The sequence below is a fragment of the Papaver somniferum genome, chromosome 5, assembly GCF_003573695.1.
Source record: "Papaver somniferum cultivar HN1 chromosome 5, ASM357369v1, whole genome shotgun sequence".
NCBI lineage: Eukaryota > Viridiplantae > Streptophyta > Magnoliopsida > Ranunculales > Papaveraceae > Papaver > Papaver somniferum.
The window spans coordinates 123,440,033-123,454,760 of NC_039362.1; positions in this window are offsets into that span (position 1 = coordinate 123,440,033).

Sequence of the window (14,728 nt, forward strand, 5' to 3'; positions counted from 1 at the left end):
TATGTCCAACATGACCAATTAAATTGATTACTTTTGTGATTAGTTTGGTTGTGTGTTTCGATTAGATTAATTATGGGTTCTCTTGTGATTAATCCAATTGTATGTTTTTCAGTCTCCATAAGTTCACTTGTGTTGAGAATTTTTCGATTAAATTAATCATGGGTTCTCTTGTGGTTAATTTAATTGAGCATTTTGGATTCAAATTCATACTTGTATGTGATTTGTTATGTCCAAAGAAATCCTTCTTTTCTTTCGAAATTAAGGTCGCTCTTGTTGTTCTTTCGAGAATGACATATTATGGGGGAGAGTTCTTTTTGAACTTGCGCTTAATTGCCAAATCTTTGTGGGGAGTGCGGCTGTGGAATATTATAGGGGCTATCTTGTATCTTTAAACTCCTTGATGAACTCATTTAGCTTCGGCTTTATGATTGCATCTAAATAAGATGATATACTTTTGCTTTCTTTTGGTCATGAAATGTCTCTTTCGGAAATTTCATTAGGATCCTGTTCTTGTACCTTTGCCAATTTTATTGACAAAAAGGGGGAGAATTAATATGTAGTTCACACTACAAATACATATGGTTTTCGGATCATTATGTAAGGGGGAGTGGTTTCCATGTGAGATGGAGTATTGACTAGGGGGAGTGATACATATCACCATAGTATTATTTTTGAAGTTGTGATACAATTGGACTTTAATGCTGTGTAATGATACTATGACAATGTATAACAATGATTGAGAACTATTGTTTTCTTGTTGTTATAGCTACGGATTTTCAAAAACGATGATACTAAACTTACAACCTTTGGGATCATTGGAGCACTTGGAAGTGATGAATTAGGCATGTGAAATAGGAGCTACAAAAGTTAATTTTTTTTTTATTCCATATGTATTAATAGTTTTGTCACTAAAATTGACAAAGGGGGAGATTGTTAGAGCATTGCTCGGTCGAACTCGCATGCGTTGATATCTCAAGCATGTTTGTCAATGTTAGTGATCAAAACTATAAGTCTTGATTTCTATCCTATATAGCTAAAGGTCTCGTACTAGGATAAAAAGTGTAGTTGAGATCAAGACTCCATGGCAATCATCATACAAGACGAAGGACTACTCAAGGAACTGGTGGAACTTCATCGACTAAAAGGTATGTGGAGACTTGAACTTATCTGTCACTCAAAAGTCTATTTACTCTATCTCCTATTCTTGAGACAAAAGTCGTTTTAATATATAAACTTTCATTATACACATTTGCTATTTCGAGTCGAGTTTAACTCGCCAATCTATTTCTCGAAATATGTGTTGGTAAGATTTCGCTTTAGCCAAATTCATATTTACCTAGTGACAAATGTCATGTTATGTTTCAATCACTTTGGAAATTGCTTTGACGAAAAATGGTCTATGAATAACGACTATATAACGTCCTCTGAGAATGTTTCAATGATTGAAATGGGAGTTTAGATTACATAACCATTAGTAGGATATAAGCATTATTGCGGAAACACATATATGTATAAGTCCTTATTCCTTGAACCAAAGTTTGCGAACTTTGTTGATTAAGAGAAACGGAATATGGCGTGAGCCAAGTCCGCGAACTCAGTCCGCAAACTGGCGGAAGTTATCGACCCGAGAATTTCAGCTGGAGTTTGTGAACTCCTTCCGTGAGCTTAAGTCCGCGAACCCAGTCCGCGAACTTGAGTAGGTTATATCTAAAATTGGTTGTTCTTTAACTCATGTTTATATAAACTAAGGAATGCTTTTGCAAACCGTGGCTATAAAGTTCATGAACCGATTCGAGTGAATCAAACCATTTTTGCTTCGATTGTGTCTTGTGTAGTTACATAAGATCTAAGCAATTGAACAACTCTTTAACTAGTTCATTTGAGTCATTTGGACTAGTTTTGGTGAAGAAGAATATGGTGGATATGAAAGTGATCATATGGCTAACCATTTAGTTAACTATTGTTGAACCAACAAATGTTAATGTTTGGGAACGGTTCCATAAACCCAAAATTGGACATTTCATTTGTGTGTAACAAGCTAAGGTTTCGATTTAACGGTTGAGAAATATTAGCTTGAATCTAATCAGGTTTTCATCTAACGGTGAATATTGAATGCTTTGTTACCAAGCTAACATTGATTGCAAACCCTGATTTGAAAGACTATATAAGGGAGAACTCTAGCAACTGGGAAACCTAATCCCCACACCTTACGTGTGATACTAGTTGCATAAGCTAGAGTCGATTCTCCTTTAACCTTTGGTTTCTTCTTCTAAACCAGGTTAACGACTTAAAGACTTCATTGGGATTGTGAAGCCAGACCGATACTACTTTTCTTGTAGTTGTGTGATCTGATCTTGCTGTTTCTATCGTTTTGAGTACAATTGTAATAATTGGCTTGATATTTATATCTCCGATAGGCAAGATAGAAAAGTAATCACAAACACTTCGTCTCATCGTTTGTGATTCCACAATATATTTTTTCGCTGCGTCGATTAGGATTATTGTGAGGTTATTGACAATACTAGGCTGTTCTTCGGGAATATAAGTCCGGTTTATCAATTGGTTCATGTTCACCTTGATTTATCAAAATACGGAACAAAACCCGTAGGTATATTCGTGGGAGACAGATTTATCTATTACCGTAGACTTTTCTGTGTGATAAAAATTTGTTTATTAAAGTCTTTGACTTTGGGTCGTTGCAACTCTTAGTTGTGGGTGAGATCAGCTAAGGGAATCAAGTATGTAGCATTCTGCTGGGATCAGAGACGTAGGAGCATAATTGTACCTTGGATCAGTGTGAGATTGATTGGGGTTCAACTACAGTCCAGACCGAAGTTAGTTTGGAGTAGGCTAGTGTCTGTAGCGGATTAATACAGTTTGTGTTCAATCTGGACTAGGTCCCGGGGTTTTTCTGCATTTGCGGTTTCCTCGTTAACAAAATTCTGATGTCTGTGTTATTTCATTTCCGCATTATATTTTTTTATATAATTGAAATATCACAGGTTGTGTGTTGTTCAATCAATTAGAATATCCGACCTTTTGGTTGTTGATTTAAATTGATTTACACTTGGATATTGGTCTCAGGTACCATCCAAGTTATCTCTGTTTGATAAAGACTAGCATATTTCTATTTGCTTGAGTAAAGATCAAATCGAGAGATTGAGATATAAACTCTTTGATATACTTTTATCTAGATTGAGTCTGACTGTCTAGTTGATTCTCTAGAAAGTATATTGGAGTTTGTCAATACAGATTGCTAATCGAATTGTTGGGTGTGGTTTTTGTACCCCCGCTTTTTCAGAACCCATGATTAATTTAATCGGAAATGCTCAACATAAATGAACTTATGGAGACTCAAAAATACTCAATTAGATTAATCACAAGTGAACCCATAATTAATCTAATCGGAATACACAACCAAATTAACCATAAAAAGTAATCAATTTAATTGGTCATGCTCGACATAAGAGATAACTTACGGAGCAACAACTAAATAACCAAAAGAGAATGATTAATTTAGTTGAACATGCTCGACATAAAGTACCTCACGGAGCAACAACTAAGCAAAAGAATAACTCAGTCGATAGTGCTCAACATAAGACACCTTATGGAACAACACAATATATACACAAATTGTGGATCGGAGGTCGAGCTAACACCGTGGAATAATCAATGATTCATTCTATTTTTCATCACCATTTGCACAATGACATACAATAGACATAATCCTTGTGAACAAAATATTTTAACCTATCTTCCATAAATAATTGACATGATATGCTTAACTTTTGTATTTGTCAAAAGTTCATTCGTTCTTTTATCAACACATGCATATAGACATATAAAGGACTTAACTTTTGACAAGGTATGAGACAATCACAGTTCACGGACGCAAACACACATATCCCATAAAAAATTACAATATATAAAACCATAAAGATTAATACTGCAAAAATCATCTTCCAAACAATTTTAGAGTTTAAACCAATAAATCTAAAAACATGAAGATGAAAACGTTTGGACATAGCTATGTGTAATCACAATAATGTCTATTCCAAACTCTAGTTATTCTTCTTAAACAAAACAAGAAAATAGAAGATTTACTAGGCATAATAAAATCAACAAGCTAACAAAAACAGACTCTTATGCCAAAGTCGAACACGAACTAAAGTCAAATAGACGGTTCACTATCCTCATGAGTCTTGAGGTCTTTGAGCTTGTGATTGACAACATCCTCTGCAACTTTAGAGTGGATATCCTTGTTGAGAAGTTCTTTTACATGATTTTTCATGAGAACAAGGTCATAATTAAACTTTTTCAACTCAGTTCTTACCATATCTAGACTCTTCATCGTATCAACAAGTTGTTGTTTTGCATCCTCAAAGTTTTTGAGAAAATCAACAACCACATCATCTGTAATCTCTTTAACGTCCTCAATATATGAGTAGGAATCAGGAGATTGAGGAAACGACCTTTCAACTTCAACAAAGGTTCCTTTCTCTTTATCGAACTCGAAATACACCGTATTATCGACGAAGTTTTCAGGAAAATCCCAAGAGCAAGAAGAAGACACCATTGATAATGGAAGACCTAAAGTGAGATATATCAACTCAATAGGAAGGGTATATAAACGATTTCGAAAAAAGACTTAGGGTTTACAGGCACGATTTGTGAAGACACTTAAATACCGTACGTGTACCCATCGTAAGGATGGTCCACGAGGACCTACCCGGGTAGGCTATTTGTGAAGAAGGTCTGCACATACTCCAAGCATCTTAGCTTTAGGATCCAAAGCAAGAGATAAAGAACATGCATAAAAGAAATACTTATGTAAAAGTGTTTGTGATTGACAATCCATCTAAGAACGATAAGAAATTAGGTAGATCATCAGAGACACTTTGCCAAGAGTATACCTATTCAATTATCACTGAACTAGGATTTTCTGTACGTGAGATTTCAACCTTGTGATTAATTTACAAAAGTATGAGCCTTCGGCTCATTAAATGAACATTCCCTTTGGTTATCCTTCTTTCTTCGAGACTTTAGAGAAAAAACATTATGATGTGAAAATTTTTCATAAACATTACTGTTATCAATATATAACTCATAGTCTTGATTCTTACCTGAAGAATTTCGGTTGAAGGAAGTTGACAACCTGTTGATGATTTCCTTGCAATCTTTTATTAAATTTTTTAGGTTATCATAATTTTTGTCCTCTTCTCTTGATACCTTGTTTTCATCAAATGTATCATTAATTCTCTTTTTGAAGATGGAAAATTTCTGATCTTCTCTTAGACTGTTAAGACGTTTGTGTTGCATCAACCCATTTGAGGAACTCATAGAACTGACTTTCCTGGTAGCACACACATGGAAAGTATGAAAACCAATTGGTTTAGACATACGAATGTCAGTTACACCTTTGAAGGTTAAGTCTAAGGCGTGTTGAGGTTGAACAATGGAATTGTTACTCAACCTAGAGTTTCTCTTTTTCTTGAGAGACCCTTCTGAAACACAAAAGGGACATTCTCTAGAGGATATTGTCTTAACAAGATAAGGAGATTTCTTCCTTTCATGTGATGTGCAACATTCTTGAATAAGAGAGGCAAAAGGCACATCTTTTCTACTAGAAGGGAATACAGATTTTACTTCTGGAACATCTATTACTGAGGTAATTGATGAAGGTGATCTAGAGGACTTTCTGAAACATCCTTGAATCGAGAGTTTATTTAAGCAATGTTCAAATTACAATATATCCTTTTCAAGGCTTTCCTTTAGACGGATAAATGAAGGCTCAGCTTCAGTATTTTTGGAATTGTAGTCTCTTACTTCACCAAGGAGAACATCAACATGATGTTTCAACCGATTAAATCTATCAGCTTGGATTCTAACAAGATTTAGAATCAATTTACTCTCTTCAGCTGTTTCCCGTTCATTTAGAGAAATAGACTCTTTTGAAGGGTAATCTGGACAACACATGTCGGAGCCTGTCTGTCTAGTTTGAACACTCGGTTCATCTATACTTGAGATTGAAGAATCTTTCTCTTTAATAGAAATAAACGAGACAGAACTTTTATTTCTGGTGACACATTTATCAGAGATAATACTCTTGTCCATAGAGTCAGATCGCTACAAACACAGACTGATAAGGTCTTTAACGTGTTTGCCTGCTCTGATACCAATTGAAAAAGAGGGGGTCTAATAACCTCACCCAATATTTCGATTAGCTATCTGTATGGACAAACTCCAATATTTTTAAGAGAATCAACAAGACTCAATCTATAACAAGTATATCAAAGAGTTATATCTCTCTTTCTCGATTCAATTCTTTCTCAAGCAAATAGAAATCTGCGAGTCTAATTGAATACAAGAGAAATCACTTGAACGATACCAAAGACCAATATTCAAGGATCAATCAATTTCAATCAACAACCAAAGGTCATATTTCCAATTGATTGATTCAAACGCACAACCTATGATATTTCAATTATATAAAAAAATATAACGTGGAATAGAAATAATACAGACATCAGAATTTTGTTAACGAGGAAACCGCAAATGCAGAAAAACCCCGGGACCTAGTACAGATTGAACACCACACTGTAATAAGCCGATACAGACACTAGCCTACTACAAACTAACTTCGGTCTGGACTGTAGTTGAACCCCGATCAATCTAACACTGATTCAAGGTACATTTGCGCTCCTTACGTCTCTGATCCCAGCAGGATATTACACACTTGATTCCCTTAGCTGATCTCACCCACAACTAAGAGTTGCTACGACCCAAAGTCGAAGACTTTAATTAACAAATCTGTATTACACAAAAAAGTCTACAAGAATAGATAAATATGTCTCACATAGATAAACCTACAAGTTTTGTTCTGTCTTTTGATAAATCAAGGTGAACAGGAACCAATTGATAACCCAGACTTATATTCCCGAAAAAAACCCTAGTATTATCAATCACCTCACAATAATCTTAATCGATGCGGCGAAAGAAGATATTATGGAATCACAAACGATGAGACGAAGATGTTTGTGACTACTTTTTTATCTTGCCGATAGGATATATAAATCTCAAGCCAATCGTTACGATTGTACTCAACACAATAGAATCATCAAAATTAGATCACACAACTACGAGAAAGTAGTATCGGTCTGGCTTCACAATCCCAATGAAGTCTTAAGTCGTTAACCTGGTTTTTAAGAAGAAACCAAAGGTTAAATGAGAATCGACTCTAGCTAATACAACTAGTATCACACAAGAGGTGTGGGGATTAGGTTTTCCAGTTGCTAGAGTTCTCCCTTATATAGTCTTTCAAATAAGGGTTTGCAATCAATGTTAGCTTGGTAACAAAGCATTCAATATTCACCGTTAGATGAAAACCTGATTAGATTAAATCTAATATCTTTCAACCGTTGGATCGAAAACTTAGCTTGCTACACACAAATGAAATGTACTATTTTGGGTTTATGTAACCGTACCCAAACATGTACATTTGTTGGTTCAACAATAGTTAACCAAATGGTTAGACATATGAGCACTTTCATATCAACCATATTTTTCTTCACCATAACTAGTTCAAATGACTCAAATGAACTAGTTATAGACTTGTTCAATTGCAAGGAAATCTTATGTAACTACACAAGACACAATTGAAGCAAAAACGATTTGATTCACTCGAATCGGTTCATGAACTTTATGGCCACGGTTTGCAACTTTCATTCCTTAGTTAATATAGATAAGTTCACAAACAATCGTCTTCGGATATAACCAACTTAAGTTTGCAGACTTAGTTCGCGGACTTAAGTTCCCGGAAGGAGTTCTCAAACTCCAACAGATTTTCTCGGGTCGAGAACTTCCGCCAGTTCGCGGACTGAGTTCACTGACAGAGTTCACGGACTGAGTTCGCGGACTGAGTTCGCGGACTGAGTTCACGGCTCTTGTTCTGGTTCTCTTGATCAACAAAGTTCGCAAACTTCGGTTCAAGGAAAAAGGACTTATACATATATGTGTTGCCACACAATGCTTATATCCATCATTGGTTATATGATCTAAACACTCATTTCAATCATTGAAACATTCTTAGAGGATGTTATATAGTTGTTATTCACAAACCATTTTTCGTCAAAGCAATTTTCAAAGTGATTGAAACATAACATGACTTTCGTCACTAGGTAAAGTTGAACTTGGCCAAAGCGAAAGCTTACCCACACATATTGAGATAAACTCGGCTCGAAATAGCAAATGTGTATAATCAAAGTCTATATAGCAAAACGACTTTTGTCTCAAGAATAGGAGATACAATATATAGACTTTGAGTGATAGATAAATTCAAGTCTCTCCACATACCTTTTAGTCGATGAAGATCCACCATTTCCTTGAGTAGTCCTTCGTCTTGTATGATGATTGCCATGGAGTTCTTGAGCTCAACTACACTTTTTATCCTAGTCCGAGACTTAGCTATAGTAGACTAGAAATCAAGACTTATAGTTTTGATCACTAACATTGACAAACATGCTTGAGGTAGCAATGCATGCGAGTTCGACCGAGCAATGCTCTAACAATTCCTTTGAATTATTTCCTAAAACGTTTTGAATATCAAATTATTTTTTTGTTTTAATGTGTGTGTGTGTGGGGGGGGGGGGGTGGCTCTGACCAGGCGCAATATATTTTGCTTACCAAAAATTTCTTATGCTGTAAAGATCGGTTTAATTGATTTAAATATTCTTTATGTTTTAAATTTTATTTTGATTTGAAAATTAAATTAAATTGGTTGTTTTATTTCCATTTTAATTTAATTAGCTTCATGCATGGAATTGATTTGAGAATCAATTGTCATTACTGCGCCTCTGTCATTTCTACCTATAAAAGGACTCGAACTTTTCATTTCAAGGTGTGTCCAGAAGAAGCTACTATCCTTCTTCTTTTCGTCTCTCTCCCTCTGTGTGGTTTTTTCTTTTCTTCCGTGCCATTGCTGTTGAGTTCGTAAGAGTGGGCAAGTAATGTAGTGCTAACAGTGCTTGCAACGGGAAGTTTTATCCTGGATACGACTTGACCACAGGGTATAGACATCACTCATTCTTGAGGCGTACCGGTCAACTATCGTGTTAAGGACAGCTTGATGATCAAGTGACTTTGTCCTCTGTTTGTTGTCCATTGAGTGTTTATTTATGCTTTCCAGAAATTTATTTCTAACATTTTTTTTTGAGCATTTTATTGTTACAGTTGCAACAATCTTAACACGATAGTTCTTCTCTGTCTGTAACAATGGGTAAGAACGATGTTGAAAGGCCTGCAAAGTTTTCTGGCAAAGACTTTAAGAGGTGGCAGTAGAAAATGTTATTTTTTCTGATTTACCATGAGTTGGATTCTTATGTTCTGAAAACTTTTGATGAATCCTTGAATGATACTGGCCGTGAATGGAAGAGGAATAACTACATGGATAAAAATCATATTCTGAATTGTTTAGAGGATGCTGTGTATGACTTTTACAATGCTAAGGAGAACTTTTCTACTTTTGATTTATGGGCTGATTTGGAGGCAAAATACCAAGCTGAAACTGCTGGAAGTAAGAAATTCTTGGTAGTTAGGTTCATGGAATTTAAAATGTCGAATGAAAAATCTGTGGTTGATCAATTGCTTGAATTTCAGCAAATTAAGAATGAAATTCTTGCGGAAGGTATGGTGATTGATGAAACTTTTCAAGTGTCTCCTGTCATTGAGAAATTGCCTTCTTCCTGGTCTGAGTACAAGAACAAACTGAGACATGAAACTGGTGAAGTCATTATGGTTGATTTGGGTAAGAAGATTCAAGTTGAAGAATTGTTGTTCTCCAAGGACAAAAATGTATCTTCTGCAAGGGACATGTCTAATAAAGCTCATGTGATTGAACACAAAGGTTCCAATGCTGAAAAAGGTGATAAGAACCGAAACAACTCCAAGAAACCTCCTGGAAAGAAAGGTATGTTTCAGAAACCTAAATCTAGCATTAATAAAATTAAGGGTGTTTGCTACGCGTGTGAAAATCCTGGCCATATGGCGGTTCACTGTAGAAACCGTAAGGACCTTAAAAAGAAAAATAATGCTAATTTGGTTGAAAACAACAAAGATGAATTTTCTGGTGCGGTGTATGAAGTAAATTTGGTAACCAATGTGAGATACTGGTGGGTAGACTCTAGGGATACCAAACATGTCTGTGGAAACAGAGATATGTTCTCCTCCTACAATAAGGTAGGGGAAGGCGAGAAACTCTATATGGGTAACTTAACTGCAGCTGCGGTTGTAGGAAAAGGCAAAGTTGGGCTCAAGCTCACTTCTGGAAAGACTCTCACATTGAATGAAGTTCTTCATGTTCCGGACATCTGCAAAAATCTTGTTTCTTGTGGTGTTTTAGATTATAAGGTTTTCAAAATTGTGATAGAATCTAGGAAATGTGTTGTAACTAAGGGTAAGGATTATGTAGGGAAGGGTTATAAGACTGAGGGTCTGTATAAGCTTAATGTAAACTCTGTTGTAATGAATAAGACCGATTCTTTTGCTTATGTTTGTGAGTCTTTGAATGTTTGGCATGGCAGACTTGGACATGTAAATTATAAGTCAATGCATAAACTAGCTAATATAGGATGCATACCCAAATTTAGTTTGGAAAAGGAACACAAATGTGAAATATGCGTAGAATCAAAGTATGCTAGAAAACCTTTTAGCAAAAATGTTCACGGAAATCCTAAACCCTTAGAATTAATTCACTCATACCTAGTTGACATGAAATCGGTTCAAACTAGAGGTGGTAAGAAATGGTTTGTTCCTTTTATAGACGATTGTACGAGGTATTGTCATATATATTTTCTTAAAGGTAAGGATGATGCCTTAGAAGCCTTTAAGATGCATAAACTAGAAGTTGAAAACCAATTGAATACTACCATTAAAACCATTAGGTCTGACCGTAGTGGTGAGTACAGAATTCCTATAGGAGATTTCTGTGTAGCACATGGCATAATACATGAGGTTACCCCTCCTTATTCACCTCAGTCCAATGGTGTAGCTGAACGTAAGAACCGTACCCTTAAGGAGATGATGAATGTCATGTTAAATAGTCCAGGATTACCTTCAAACTTGTGGGGGGAAGCTGTCCTCTCAGCTTGCTATATCCTGAATAGAGTACCCTTTAAAGGTTCAGATAAAACTCCATATGAATTGTGGAAAGGTAGACAACCTTCTTTTGCATACTTCAAAGTGTGGGGGTGTCTAAGGTTTCCATCCCTCCTCATAAAACAACCAAGATAGGACCCAAAACTGTTGATTGTGTCTTCATAGGGTATCATGAGCATACTCCTGCATATAGATTAATGGTTGTGAGTTCTGAAATTTCTGAAATTGGTGTGAATACTATTATGGAATCTAGGGATGTTGTGTTCTTTGAAATGTTTTTCCTTTGAAATCTGACTCTCGTAAGAGAGGCTTGATCCCCTATATGTCCCTTCAACCAGTCAGACTTTACCTTTAGAGGAAGATGAAGTAGAGATTGAGCCTAGGAGAAGTAAAATGGCTAGAACAAAAACCTCCTTTGGACCTGACTTCGTAACACTAGCAGAGTCTGATCCTCAGACTTATAGAGAAGCCATGACTTCTTCTGAAGCTCCATGGTGGAAAGAGTCCACTATTAGTGAAATGGAATCCATCAAAGAGAATGATACGTGGGAGATAGTAAATTTATCTCCAGGGTGTAAGGCCATAGGATGTAAATGGATCTTCAAGAGGAAACGTAACATAGATGGAACTATTCAAAAATACAAAGCTAGGTTAGTAGATAAAGGCTATAAACAAAAGGAAGGTGCAGATTTCTTTGATACTTACTCACGTGTCACGAGAATTATTTCCATTAGGATGTTAATTGCTACAGCTGCGGTTCATAACCTAGATATACATCAAATGGATGTAAAGATAGCTTTTCTAAATGGTGAACTAGGTGAAGAAATTTACATGGAACAACCTGAGGGCTTTGTAGTAAAAGGTTGTGAAAACAAAGTTTGTAAACTGAAAAAATCTTTGTATGGATTGAAACAAGCACCTAAACAATGGCATGAAAAATTTGATCATGTAATGTTTTCTAGTCGTTTTAAAATCAATGAATCTCACAAGTGTATCTATACTAAACTTGTGAATGATGCCTGTGTGATCGTATGCTTGTATGTTGATGATATGCTTATACTTGGTACAAACATGGATGTAATTAATTCCACTAAGATCATGCTAAATGAGAACTTTGACATGAAAAGCTTAGCCCCGCGGATGTAATCTTAGGGATGAAAATTAGAAGAAATTGTAACGGTTATAGTCTTAGTCAATCTCATTATGTTGAATATGTACTTAGAAAATTCAATCATTTTGATTGTAAACCTGCTTATACTCCGTATGATCCTTGTTGTAGACTCAAAAATAATAAGGGTAATATAGTTTCAGAACTTGAGTACTCACGAGTTATAGGAAGTCTGATGTATTTGATGAACTGTACTAGGCCAGACATTGCTTATGTTGTGAGTAGGTTAAGTAGGTATACTTGTAATCCAGGGAAGGAACATTAGGATGCACTTTTTAGAGTGTTGAGGTATTTGAAATACACTTTGATCTTTTGTTTAAATTATGAAGGGTACCCTGCCGTCTTTGAGGGATTTTGTGATGCAAACTGGATATCAGACTAAGAGGAGTCTAAGTCTACGAGTGGATATGTTTTCACTCTAGCAGGTGGGGCTGTTTCTTGGAAAAGTTCCAAACAGACATGTATAACTCGATCCACTATGGAATCCGACTTTATTGCGTTAGATAAAGCAGGAGAGGGAGCCGCTTGGCTAAGATGCTTTTTAGAAGACATTCCTCTCTGGCATAGGCCTGTGCCAACTATATCTATACATTGTGATAATCAAGTTGCTATAACTAATGCTAAACACAACTACTATAATGGGAAGTCTATACATATTAAAAGAAGACACGATACCCTGAAAAAACTAATCTCAAAAGGCGTTATTTCCATTAAATGAGTAAAGTCCAAGGAGAATATCGCGGACCCTTTGACGAAAGGTTTGTCCAAGGAGATAGTTAGTAATTCATCAAGGGGGATGGGGCTTAGGCTCATTAAATAAACTTGCCATGAAGGATACTCAACCTTGCTGACTGGAGATCCCAAGATCAAGGTTTTGAATGAGACAACTAATTTGTGGTGGGTTAAGGTAAACACTGTAAGAGAATTTCATTATCTGCCCCTTCCCTATGGTGTAGACGTGATAGTGTGGCTGCATGTGAGGATGCCTTTTAACTAAGTCTTAATGAGTTTTATAGTTTCAATTTAAGATTGAAGTGGGGTGTAGCAGTAAACACTCTTGATGGAACTCACCTATCTGAATGTGGAAGTGGGTCGCTTCCTATGAGAATAGAGCTGATTCTCTAGAGCAATCTAAGAAACGGGATTTGTCCAGGGCCAAAAAGGACACAACGGCACGAACTTAACATCACCAAGGGAGATATCACGTGTGGTTATTATCGCGGATTATACCAAACGATGGCAGTTCAAGACATCGCGTTCACTATCCATCAAGTAGTTCCGGCAATTTCTCACTAAGCAAAGGTTCAAGACCTCATGGACATCTCTTTCCTATAATGGTATTTCTCGCTTTCCGTTTTTCTGATTTTATCGGTATTTCATTCATGTGGGGGATTGTTGGAGAAAATGAGTTTTATTGTTTTGGTTTTATAGTCTTGGTGGGAATGGAATTTGGGACCTTTGGGTCTCTAAGAGCACTTACTCATTTTCCTATGAATGAATGAAATATGACCTTTAGTCCCACATTGGGTATAAATAAAGAGGAGATCCACTATATAGCTATTCCATTATGGATAGTTAGTAAAACAATGTGGGTAGAACGGGTGAGGCAAAATATTTTTGTTTTCACTAAGGCTTGGGCTTCGAGCTCGGGCTCGTTCTTCGACGTGGACAGGTCAACCAAGACTTATCTTTTTTGGACATAATTCCTTTGAATTATTTCCTAAAACGTTTTGAAAATCAAATTACTTTTTTTGTCTTAATGTGGGGGGCATCTGACCAGGCACAATATATTTTGGTTACAAAAAATTCTTATGCAATAATGATCGGTTTAATTGATTTAAATATTCTTTCCGTTTTATATTTTATTTTGATTTGAAAATTAAATTAAATTAAATTGGTTGTTTTATTTCCGTTTTAATTTAATTAGCTTCATGCATGGAATTGATTTGAGAATCAATTGTCATTACTGCGCCTCTCTCATTTCTACCTATAAAAGGGACTCGAACTTTTCATTTGAAGGTGTGTTCAGAAGAAGCTACTATCCTTCTTCTTTTCGTCCCTCTCCCTCTGTGTGGGTTTTTCTTTTCTTATGTGCAATTGTTGTTAGTATTGTAGTGCTAACAGTGCTTGCAACGGGCAGTTTTATCCTGGATACGACTTGACCATAGGGTATAGGCATCACTCATTCTTGAGGCGTACCGGTCAACTATCGTGTTAAGGACAGCTTGATGATCAAGTGACTCTGTCCTCTATTTGTTGTCCATTGAGTGTTTATTTAAGCTTTCCAGAAATTTATTTCTAACATTTTTCTTTGAGTATTTTATTGTTACAGTTGCAACAGTATGCACATTCAAGAATGGCGAAATTCTGATGCAAAATTCAGAGGGTTTTGTTTTATACGACCCCGAG